Source organism: Ceratosolen solmsi, unplaced genomic scaffold (assembly GCF_000503995.2).
Source record: "Ceratosolen solmsi marchali unplaced genomic scaffold, CerSol_1.0 scaffold11, whole genome shotgun sequence".
NCBI lineage: Eukaryota > Metazoa > Arthropoda > Insecta > Hymenoptera > Agaonidae > Ceratosolen > Ceratosolen solmsi.
The window spans coordinates 12,760,945-12,772,270 of record NW_011948416.1 but is presented as its reverse complement, the minus strand read 5'-3'; positions in this window follow the sequence as shown (position 1 = coordinate 12,772,270).

The following is an 11,326-nucleotide window of genomic DNA, read 5'->3' as shown; positions in this document are numbered from 1 at the left end:
GTTCTATGAAAGCAATTGATTTTGTTACTCAGAACAATACGGATGCATTCGTTTCACTTATTTCTCTCTTTTTTTGTTCGTTTTTTTTTTGTTTTGTTTTTGTTTTTTACCCTATATTGATATGTATCGACGTTAAGGCCGACAATAATATCGATACTCGCTGTTTCATATTCTTAACAAAATTCCTCTTTTCCGGGGCGTTCAGATGATAGGAGAATGAAGGTGATATGACGGAAGGCTAATTCTAAAAGTACAATTAGGAGTTTTAAATTAAAACGATAAGGTATTCACGTTCAATCCACCGTTGACTAACGATATTTTTTAACTAACAGTAACATAATTTGTTCTTTTATTCTGTAGCTGTAACACAACGTTACACGATTTTTTATTTTTTTTTTTTATTTCAAAATAAGATTTACGAAAGGTTTATTTACGAATGAAATGACCCGAAACAAACATAAATCGACATCCACGTTAACGTGCGAAATAAAAAACAATATATGTGTTTCTTCTATATGGTAATTTAGCAAGAATTTTAAAAAGAAAAAGTGTCAAAGCGCTACTTTTTAAATGTAGAACAATTTTAAAACGACAACGATAAACTTTGAAAGGATGCTATGTAAAATGTAATGTAAATTTTTTTTTTTTCGAGCAAAGATCGCTCTGTCATTCTGAATGTTTGACGAGAATAAACATTCCTGTCATGGATTTACAAGTAAACTTATCATTTCGTTTAATCGTTGCACTATTAAATCCAAAATTTGCTGACATCTTAAAGGCACTTAAAGCCAAAACAAAAAAAAAGGAAGCATTGTTATTTTTAATTACATTGTTATTATAAAAAATGGTAAAATAACCTATTAATTAGCAATTTTTACAAACATTTTTAATACAATGTATATTCGATTCGTTATAAACATTTTTACAAGATTTTGTTTGTCCTGAGAGCTAAAATTTTTTTTCACGGTACGAAGTTGCAAAAAAAAAGTTTGATTAATTTTCATTCCAAAAAATACCCTATTAATCATTATCAAATGCGACATAATTATTATTTCTAGTTTCCCAACAAAATTAAATTTTCTAAAATTCCATAAATTTGGAAAATAATTTATTTGCATATTTTATATCGCTCTCATGTACAAAAATATACTCTATCATATATACAAGACTTATTATTATTAGCAATTTTGTTGTGAAATTCAACTTTTTAAAATAAAATAAAAAAATTAGAACAACGTAAAAACACTTTTTTTTTAAACTATGTTAAAAACAAACTAAAGAAAACTATGTTTTTAAAAAATCATTATTACATCCACAACTTTAAAAATCATAGAAGGTTTCGGTCTTAAATATCTTATTATTCTATATTAACATTGCAATTATTTAAAGTATTCACTATTTTTTATACACTAAATTTTAAGTGTTTGTATTACGAAATTAAAAAAAATTATTCTTAGTGTTATAATGTGAAATAAATAAAAACATAAATATTATTAAATACATCAAATCATAAATTTTTTATATAAACGAAATGTGTGCTTATAAAATTCTTAATATAATTCACGGTCTTTGCTCGAAAACATATATGATATAAACGTGGAAAGTATTTCAAGTCGATTTTTCAAAAAAATTATCAATAAACTTCTTATGTTATTATGTTTTAGGCTAAACTTATTTCAATGCTAGGAAAGCACACACTTACGCATACCTTCGTAATAACAAATTCATAATCGACCAATTAATATAGATTCGGAAGATGCATCGAAATAATCTCACGTATATGTATCATAAAAATAAATTACAATATTAAAACGTTGATTATGTAATAACCGGTTAATTTTATTGCAAACATTTAAAGGAAGAATGTATTATATACTTTTTTTAGCAATATTTCTCAGTACTTCGATATTCGATACAGAGCAATTCAGTTATTAATAATTGTAAGAATGTGAGCTTTCTTTGACTATGAATACTATTTCTAATCATAATGTAGAAATATCATAGATTTAAAGCCAATAAATAAAGCCCACGTTAAACCCAATATTTATCATTCACCGATTGCGAAAGACATTGTACTTAACACAGTTAAAACTTCCCATTATGTATCACGCGATATTATTGCAACTATATATTACTGCAGTATAATTATACAGCATAACATAAATTTTTAATAATATTTCTATTATATTTCACTCTTATGATGAAAATAATGTTTAAAAGATCATATACTTAAATTACAATGTAATTTACAGCACAGATATCAACACAATGTTGCTGATGCATATCAGTATAAAAATAACTTGAATTATCGTGATATAGAAAAAAAAAGAAAAGGAAAAATATTATTACAGTGTCTTTATGATGTATTGTAAAAGTATAGATGCTATACTATAATATCATAGGCTTTGATAAAACTCAAATTATGTTTGTTCTAAATAATTAACTAATCTATTACTGTATTAGATAAGTTTCAAATGAACATTTGCTAAATGCAATTTCAAATGCATGCATTAATTTCAGGTTAAAATTGTTGTTTGTATATTATTATATTATTTACGTTAATATGGCAGAAGGTTTATAAGAATTAAGTGGTTAAAAAGTATAATTTAATGTTTAATATTAATAATTATTTATAAAAATAATATGATAAATATCTTAAATAAAGGCAAAGTTGATTATTGTCATTTTCAATTTTCTAATATTTTTTTTTATATATAAAATATGAAAATAAAATAATTGAAAATTACGGGCCAATAATGAAGCGAGAAAAATAAAGAAAGTCGAGACAATTTGTCCAATAGGCTTAATACATTTATTCAATGCTTCGATATTTTTCCAGAGGGGCCAAAATCTTTTCATTAAAAATGCACACGCATAATGTACACGATAAATTCAATAATTTTAAATAAATAACCTTTTTGAAACATCTACTCGTGCAAAAGAATCTTGAATATAAAGTCATATAAATATGCTCAACGTATCAATAAAATTATCACAAAAAATAAGCAATTTCATTTTTCAAATTATCTAAACTTCAAATATAGAACATATAAAATCCTAAATAACTATGTAGTTATACATTTGGAAATACACACACACACGCACACACACACACACACATATATATATATATATATATATATATATATATTATGTGTATTATGTGTATATATTATGTGTAATATGTATATATATATATATATATATATATATATATATACATACATTTAAAACATCAAAACATCGTCTCTCATCACATCTTTATTCGCTGTACTTCACTTCAGATACATTTGTATTTTTTTTTTCATATCGAATGCTATATATGGGAGAAATTTTTTATTTCTATTACATTGTGTTAAGTCGTACGCATTACACACCTTTTATAACTTTTTCCATACACACGTATCACGCACACAAATATACAAATATATTTTTTGTAATCATTGGACGGGCCCACGTAATTTCAGCCACATTTTATAGATATTCGTTTGTAAAATCAGTTGACATAGATGATGGATGTCCTGTAATTTTTTGTAATTCCTGAAACATTGTTTCGATTCAATTATCTAATTATTCTTCTTTATGCTACATTTCCACATGTATGTATTCTCATATTTCTTTATATTTTCTTTTCCGTTAAATGCAGTTTAATAACATTGTATCATATCATTGTTTAATATCATGTAAAAACTCAGATTTACGTAATAAATGGTTAATTCTTCGATATAATTATACGATTAAAAGGCTTATACATTAATTGATACGTACACATAAAATAAGCCATTCAGCATCGAATGGTTTATATAATTATCCTATAAAATAGATCGTTACTCTCCGAATTTGTACTTTATTAAATTAAATACGTAAAAAAGTACGTAATAAAAGTAGATTTAAAATTATATAATGAAATAGCCATTTAGGCAATGAATTAATTACGTCTCAATTTTGTAACTAACACTATATAAAACAAACAACCAAACAAGCAACAAAAAATAAATAAATAAAATAATCAAAAAAGAAAAATTGGGAAGATTTTTCGGACATTTAAATAAAATACCTTAGCATATAAAAATATTTACATCGAACCCTAGGATTTATGTTGACTATTGATATTTATCGTTAGAATAAATATTGACAATATACGTAAATCGTAAATAATTATTTAGATTGATTTACAAGAACAAGATCAACTCATGGAATTCATAACAATATACAAAACATCAGTCATCTGCGTTGAGAAGCTATACATCTATCGGCTAGATAAATGTATAAAAAAGTGATTGACTGATCTTACGTGACCACCATGTAATGATAATACCAATAACAATATTTATAGACAATATTATTGAAGATAGAACACCTAAAGTTTATTAGGCATTATTTCATACATTAGGTTACAGATGAAAGTAAATTTTTTTCATTCACGAGCATTCAAGTACTAAAAAATGTGCAACAATTTTAACTGCTTAATTCAGATTAAAATACAATTAAACATACTTGCAATATATTCTTTAATAATGATAATTATATTTTCCAATCATATAAATCATATATTTATTTATTAATGGCAATTGTAAAAAACTTTTATTTTCAATCTTATGCCAAATCGTTTATACATTCGTGATTTCACGGAATTGGTTTACCTGTATTGTATATTATTATATTCATAATAATCTAAGAACCAAATTCCATTTTAAAATTACGGTTTATGCAAAATTCAACTTTACAACTCTTATAAACTGCAACATTATTTACAAAATTTAAAGTAAATTTATCAACGACAGGATGAACAGTTATTAGAATGAAAATTATTGGTAAGATAATTGTTTTTCAACTAAATTCAACAGTATTATTTATATATTTTATCACGTACATACATAGACATAAATTGTTTAATTATAGAGTCGATAAATTGAATTTTTGCATAATTCGACAAAATTTTTATCGTTTTTTTTTTATTCTAATAATAATGTAATTCACTGCTCGATACGGCAAATCTTACATCGAAAGTTCCATATTTAATTCAACTTTCATCCGTTGCATTCGTTCAATTTTCACTAATTTAAAGTAATAGCTCAACCTTTAAAAGAAAAAAAAACAAATATGTTCCTACATTAATCGATTTTTTTTTTTTTTAACAAAAGGAAATTTAATTATTTTATTTTTTTTCCTTTTCTTGGATTATATTTTCTTATGACCTTACAATGAATATTTATAACACGCTACGTAACAACACTTGAATATTTTCTATGAACTTTCCAAAATGTTATATGTTAAATATGTAAGAAAAAAAAAAACGAAATTACTGGAAAGCCATTATCGCTGTGCGTTAATATATAAGAATAATATAATTACAGATTATAGTACATTTTCTAGGTAGAAATTTTTATGTCGACAAAATATAGTAAAAAGAAAAAAGAGAAAAAAAGAATGCCCATAATGCCAGTATAATCAACACATCTGATAATGTACCGCATCAATCGTACATTATTTTTTTACTTATGCACTGGGTTAAATTATGCATCTGTGCATGCAAACAATCATAATAATTTTTCGAAATAGTAACTGTTCTGCAATTTTTAAAAAATCAAGTTGACTTATAGATGTTACATGTTACGAAAGTATAGAAATAACAACTAAATTGCTTAACTACAGAGCTCAAAAGCTGGAGTATGGAAAAGGGTTTTTTTTAAATACCACCCGTTGGCATATTAAAATTTAAAGAACATCTGTAATTGTAAAGGCTTACAATTAAATTAATCGATAGAAAATGAACGTACAGATTTTAGTTTCTACATATTTTTTTGTTTGTTTTTGTTTTTGTTTTAAATAAGAATAAAATGTATTTAAGTGAACTTTAATTTTTTAATGTTACATATGGTAATACAAAAAGTGTGATAAATTTGGAAAATGTAATATGATGAATAATAAAAAAACAACTAATATGTTACTTAATTGTAATTGTGTGATAAAACAGCAATATGAAGTTCCTTTTTAAACAAATTTAACTATTTTTATAAAAATAATTAAAATAAGCAGCTGTTTTGGCGATGTTACAATAAGTCACAGACGAAGTTAATTTGTGTTCACTAAACATAAGTGTTAACAAAATTATATATATATATATATATATATATATATATATACACAAATGTACATACATGCACACATCCGTCGGCGTGCACGCCCGCACGCGCGCGCGCATGCACACCTATATAAATATATATGCATACATACATACATACATATATATATATATATATATATATATATTTATTTATTTATTTATTTATAGTGCGGTGTTTCACATTCTCTTGGCGTTTAAAGAGATTTGGACAATGACGTTTTGTATATTACGATAGAGACATGACTTCTTTAATTAATCGTGATTATATGGAGCGTTATTCTGTCTATTTCCATGTATTTTATATTTTACGCTCACATAATTCACCCTTCCTTCCTTCAATACTATCACTCTTATTTATAATATTTTACAAATCATCACTTTATTCAACGAAAAACGAAAAACAAACGTTCTCGATATACACTTGGTTAAGCATATACATATTTGTGTCATCTGTCGCGTATGTTGATACTTATAATTATTATTTTTAACTGGAATGAGCTTTAATAAACTCAAAGAATGTTTCGATTTTCTTAGACTTCATTTTTACATTCTCAAAACGAATAAAAAAAAAGAAAAAAGAAAAAAAAGAAAAAAAAAACAAGAAAAAAGTATATCTTGCAAGCGCGCCGCATGTGTACTGTATGTTTAGAGAGTTGTTTATTCCTATTTCATTTCGCACGTCGCCATTTTTTCGTGTGTAATGTTCAATGAAAAATGGAGAAAAGTGCTCTCTGCCTGTTCTAGGAACTTTTAATACTGTTTGTGGAGCATCATCTCAATTCGATCGCATTCAATAATATTCTAAGGATTGCCTTTATCTTTTTTTCTTTTTTTTATTGATGAGTTACTTTAACGTAAGTAATTGGAATGTCGCGACTGTTTATGGTGGTAGAAGAACTAAAAACCTTCTCCTTGCATCATAATGACGATAATGCTTAAGAGAGCAACGAGGTTTCGAAAATGTATTACTTTTACGAACATCTGTGAATATTGTAATTATTATTATAGGTAACTATAAAGAAATTCATTGGTAACGGAACTGTGCTGTCATTTTTTTCATTGGATTTTTTTTTCTTCATCAGTTGAATGTAGTAAATAAATAAATCTTTAAAAGTTTTCTTCGTAAACGTATAACAAACACTCTTCGTGATAAATTTTTCTCTTGTTGCATTCATTGGGTTTCTATATATATATATATATATATATATATATATATATATATTCTTCTCGAGAAGTGACGTGATATTTGATCGAAGACCATTTAATTAGAGGTTCGTGCAAAAAAAAATACAGAAGGGAACGAAATTCTAATGTTTCTTCGTGAAAATCAACGACTATATACATTACTCATAAATAAAAAATGTAAAAGAAAGACAATTCGATTTGCTCAATAATTTATTTCCATTTTATCGCGCTTTCCACGAAATAAGTGCCTTTTGGAACACTCGTGATACTGTATCTCTATCATTCTATCTTCCTCTTTCGTTCTTATATTCATTCACTCGAACTCTATGTATTACAATTTCGTCTTCTTACAATTCTCTTTCGGTTCTCCATTGTCTCGAAACGCATTTAATGCACTCGCGCGATCTTAATATTCATTTTTAGAAACATCTCTTTCTTTTTTCGTTGCAATGGATGCACACAAACACATAGGCACACGCTGACGAATTTTTCGCGCACGCATTCATCTTTTTTATATTGCTGTCACTCTCTCTCTCTCTCTCTCTCTCTCTTCTATTTTTCTCTAGCCGTGTATCTTTCTAAAATTGTTTTTTGTTTTTTTTCTTTTTTTGTTTGTTTTATTATTTATCGTTATTTATCACAGATGTTTTACTCGCTTAGCCACCGGTCTCATGTGTACGTCTATTTTTTGACGGCTCGTCCACTCGTCATTATTATTTTCACGTATATAATCTTTCGCATTTTTACCCCTTTGGCCTGCGTCATTTTCTTAGCGCGTCATTGATATTTCCTAACAAGCAGTGCTGCTTTTATTTATATTTCTTAAGGGAGTATTAAGATCTAACTTTATCGCCGCGTTAATTTTTTCTCTTTTCAATTAAATCACACCTCCAATTTATGCAAAATAATCACTTGCGCTGTATACGTAATGATCTACTATTCTATCTCTTAATAGTATTTATTTTTTAACAAAATTTTGTAAAAGTCATTTGTACAAAGTAAAAGCTAAGTTCGGTTCTTATTTCTCCCCAGACTTCATACTGTTCACACAAAATATGTGACTGCTTTGCTTTGATTCGGCCTTAATATTAATATCATTGTTCACTCTTATTAATCCCTAAATAATTACTGGACAAAAGGAGCAATAAATATTCTAGTGGCCGAGATGAATGACGGCCGATATTGGATTTGCAAATTTCATCAGCAAGGACATTATTTGAGTAGTCCTAATAAGGGTCCATACGTAACACGCAACTCGGCAGAAATGTGCCAAGTTGTGTTGCCAGAGCGTAAAAAAAACATGAAAAAAACAGAATGAAAGAAAGAAAAGGGATAAAGATAGATTCACCGTAACAAGAGCAACAATAGTATACACTGCGAACGACTAATAATATACACATCTTAATACGATCTATAATAACAGTTTTGAAAGAAATGCGAACTAGATTTGGAATCAAATTGCGTTGACTCATATCCGGCTAGTGGTCACCTACGAGCTGGAACAATATTGTCTAATATTGTTAAATTGCTAATAAATTGAATTGAATGAAACACGTGTAGTTGGGTGCTTACCTATTGGTCAAATAACGCAAGCACCGTGGGTACCGACGATAATTCAACAATGATTTAAGCTAAAGTGAAACATTTTCTTTACGTTACATTCTCCTACAGAAAACTCGAAAGGTCGATGATGATATTTTGGATATATTAACTCCAACAATTTGTATATTCATGAAAGAGAGAGGGGCGGGGGGGGGGGAATAATAAAAACAATGAATTTGTGCTCGGCTTACATCGAACAAAATAGGAAAATTGTTCAGGCGAGGAATATCATGGTCGTCGCGTCCAATCACTCGCCAGTCCAGTCGAGGATATAAATGGCTGGACAGTTCGGAATATTTGGCCGGACACCGGCATTCTTCAAGGCCGCAAAGTATAAAAAATCGAAGCGATTTACAATATCTTGAATAAGTTAGAAAAGATTGCATACCTGAATCCGATTGCACGGAAGATCACGAAGGATTCGAAACAAGGATGCATTATCATATTAACACTGGAAGTGTTGCCGAAGACCCTTTTTGATGGGTATTTATTGAATTTGTCTTAGGACGCAGGCAGTGAAGCTGAGGGCCGCTGGCATCAATGAAACAGTTAGTTCCTTGCCGGATATGGTAGAAGCGGGTGAAGAGGTCGCCTAGAGGAATTAGAATAGAGCAGGAACAATTGATATAAACAGAGATGGGTACGGAAAATAAAAGAGCGATAAGAACGATAAGGTCGTGATATTGATAGGATACGGTGTGTCTTGATTAAATCCATCCCAACGTGTCCAGGTATTCGAGATAAAGCCGAAAAGTGCGTAACGAAGTGAGGAGAATTAAATGCATTTTGAAAGATTTATTGGATTGGGTGGTGGTGGAGGGGGGGAGGGGCACGAATGAATCTCCTTGGCGCGAGAACGAGAGAAATGACTAGAAAGCATTCGTTTGCTTATCCGTCGGGGCAACAAAAAAAAATCTATTCGGTTGAAACTTTGTACAATGATAGATAATTACAATACAGAAGCTAAGCGATTTATCATTTTGGATAAATTGAATTTTTTTTTCTCGTAATTATAACGAATGTTGTATAAACGAAGGGCGGAAAAAAGTACACAAGACTCACTTAAGCATTTTCTAATTAAGCAAGCGTCTCTGTTTAGCACAAGTATAACAATACCATCATTTAATTTTCGATTTTATTATATAATTGAAAGACGATGCTTCGGATTCTTTGAGTTCCATTTAAATATAATAATACACGACTAAAACTTTGACGTTTGAATTGCTCAGTCTTAAGATGGGTTTACTATAGATGCAACACACTACGCAGTCTCAGAAATGTTTATTTTCATTTTCATTTTTTTTTGTTTTTTTTTGGAAGATGATAGTATCTGTTTGGAGAAACAAAAAAGCTTTTAACATACGAAACTTTTAGTACGACAAAACTTGAATTCTCCACAGATGTCTTTTATATATACTCTCAAGACAAGTAAACAATAGCAAATACGTATGCACATATATATATATATATATATAATGAAGTGAATTGCGAATGAACGGCACGAGATTTTTGTCAATATAAACGTGCATATTCTAATGCACACGTACGCGTATGAGGGAGAAGAAGAATCCGAACCACTGTCTCTCTTTGGCGACTTTAAGAACTATAATCCCAGCGGTATCCGAGTGTCTTAACGATATGACGATACACATGACGTTTATTACATAAAGAAAGTGCTCTGCTTTAATAATTTCTCACTCTCGTTCGGGATACTTGATTCTCTTCTCGCGTAAATCGCGTTAATCGCTGCGCTGCCCCAAATGCGAGCTTTGCCGACGATCCACCGCTCCTTTTCCTCGCGCATTTCTCCACCCCCTCCTTCCTTCCTCTCTATCTCTCTACTCTCTCTCTCTCTCTCTCTCTCTCTCTCTCTACTCTCTCTCGTTATCAACGATTTTCCTCGAGCACCTGGGTAATGACGCACCGCGCGCAATCGTCTTATATGCACACTAAGGCCTGCCTTAGTATAAAAATATACATTCGCATCTTAAAAATAGGTCTTGACTTGTTTCTCTTAAACGGAGCTCTTACAACTCGTCTGTGCTGCGCGCGTTTTTTTATGTAACGGTATTCTACCTATGATTAATTGTCTTTGTGTCTCTCTTGTTCGTTTTTCCGGCTGTTCCGCTCCCGACAGATGCATCGTACGCTTTTGATTAATTTATCCGCTGCTCACCATTGACTACTTATTTTTATATTTGGATATATACGTACTTTCATCGGTCGTATTAATCGTGCCGTACTTTGTTTTCGTTCGCTTGGAAGGGGATTCTCGTTTTTATATCTGATCTCGCTAATCTTCGTCTCTTTCTTACTTTCTTTCGCTCATCGCATTTCGCTCATCCAATTTAATCACATGCAGCTCGTTTTCGCGACTTCCTTTGACCATTTCATCCTGCAAGCAATCATACG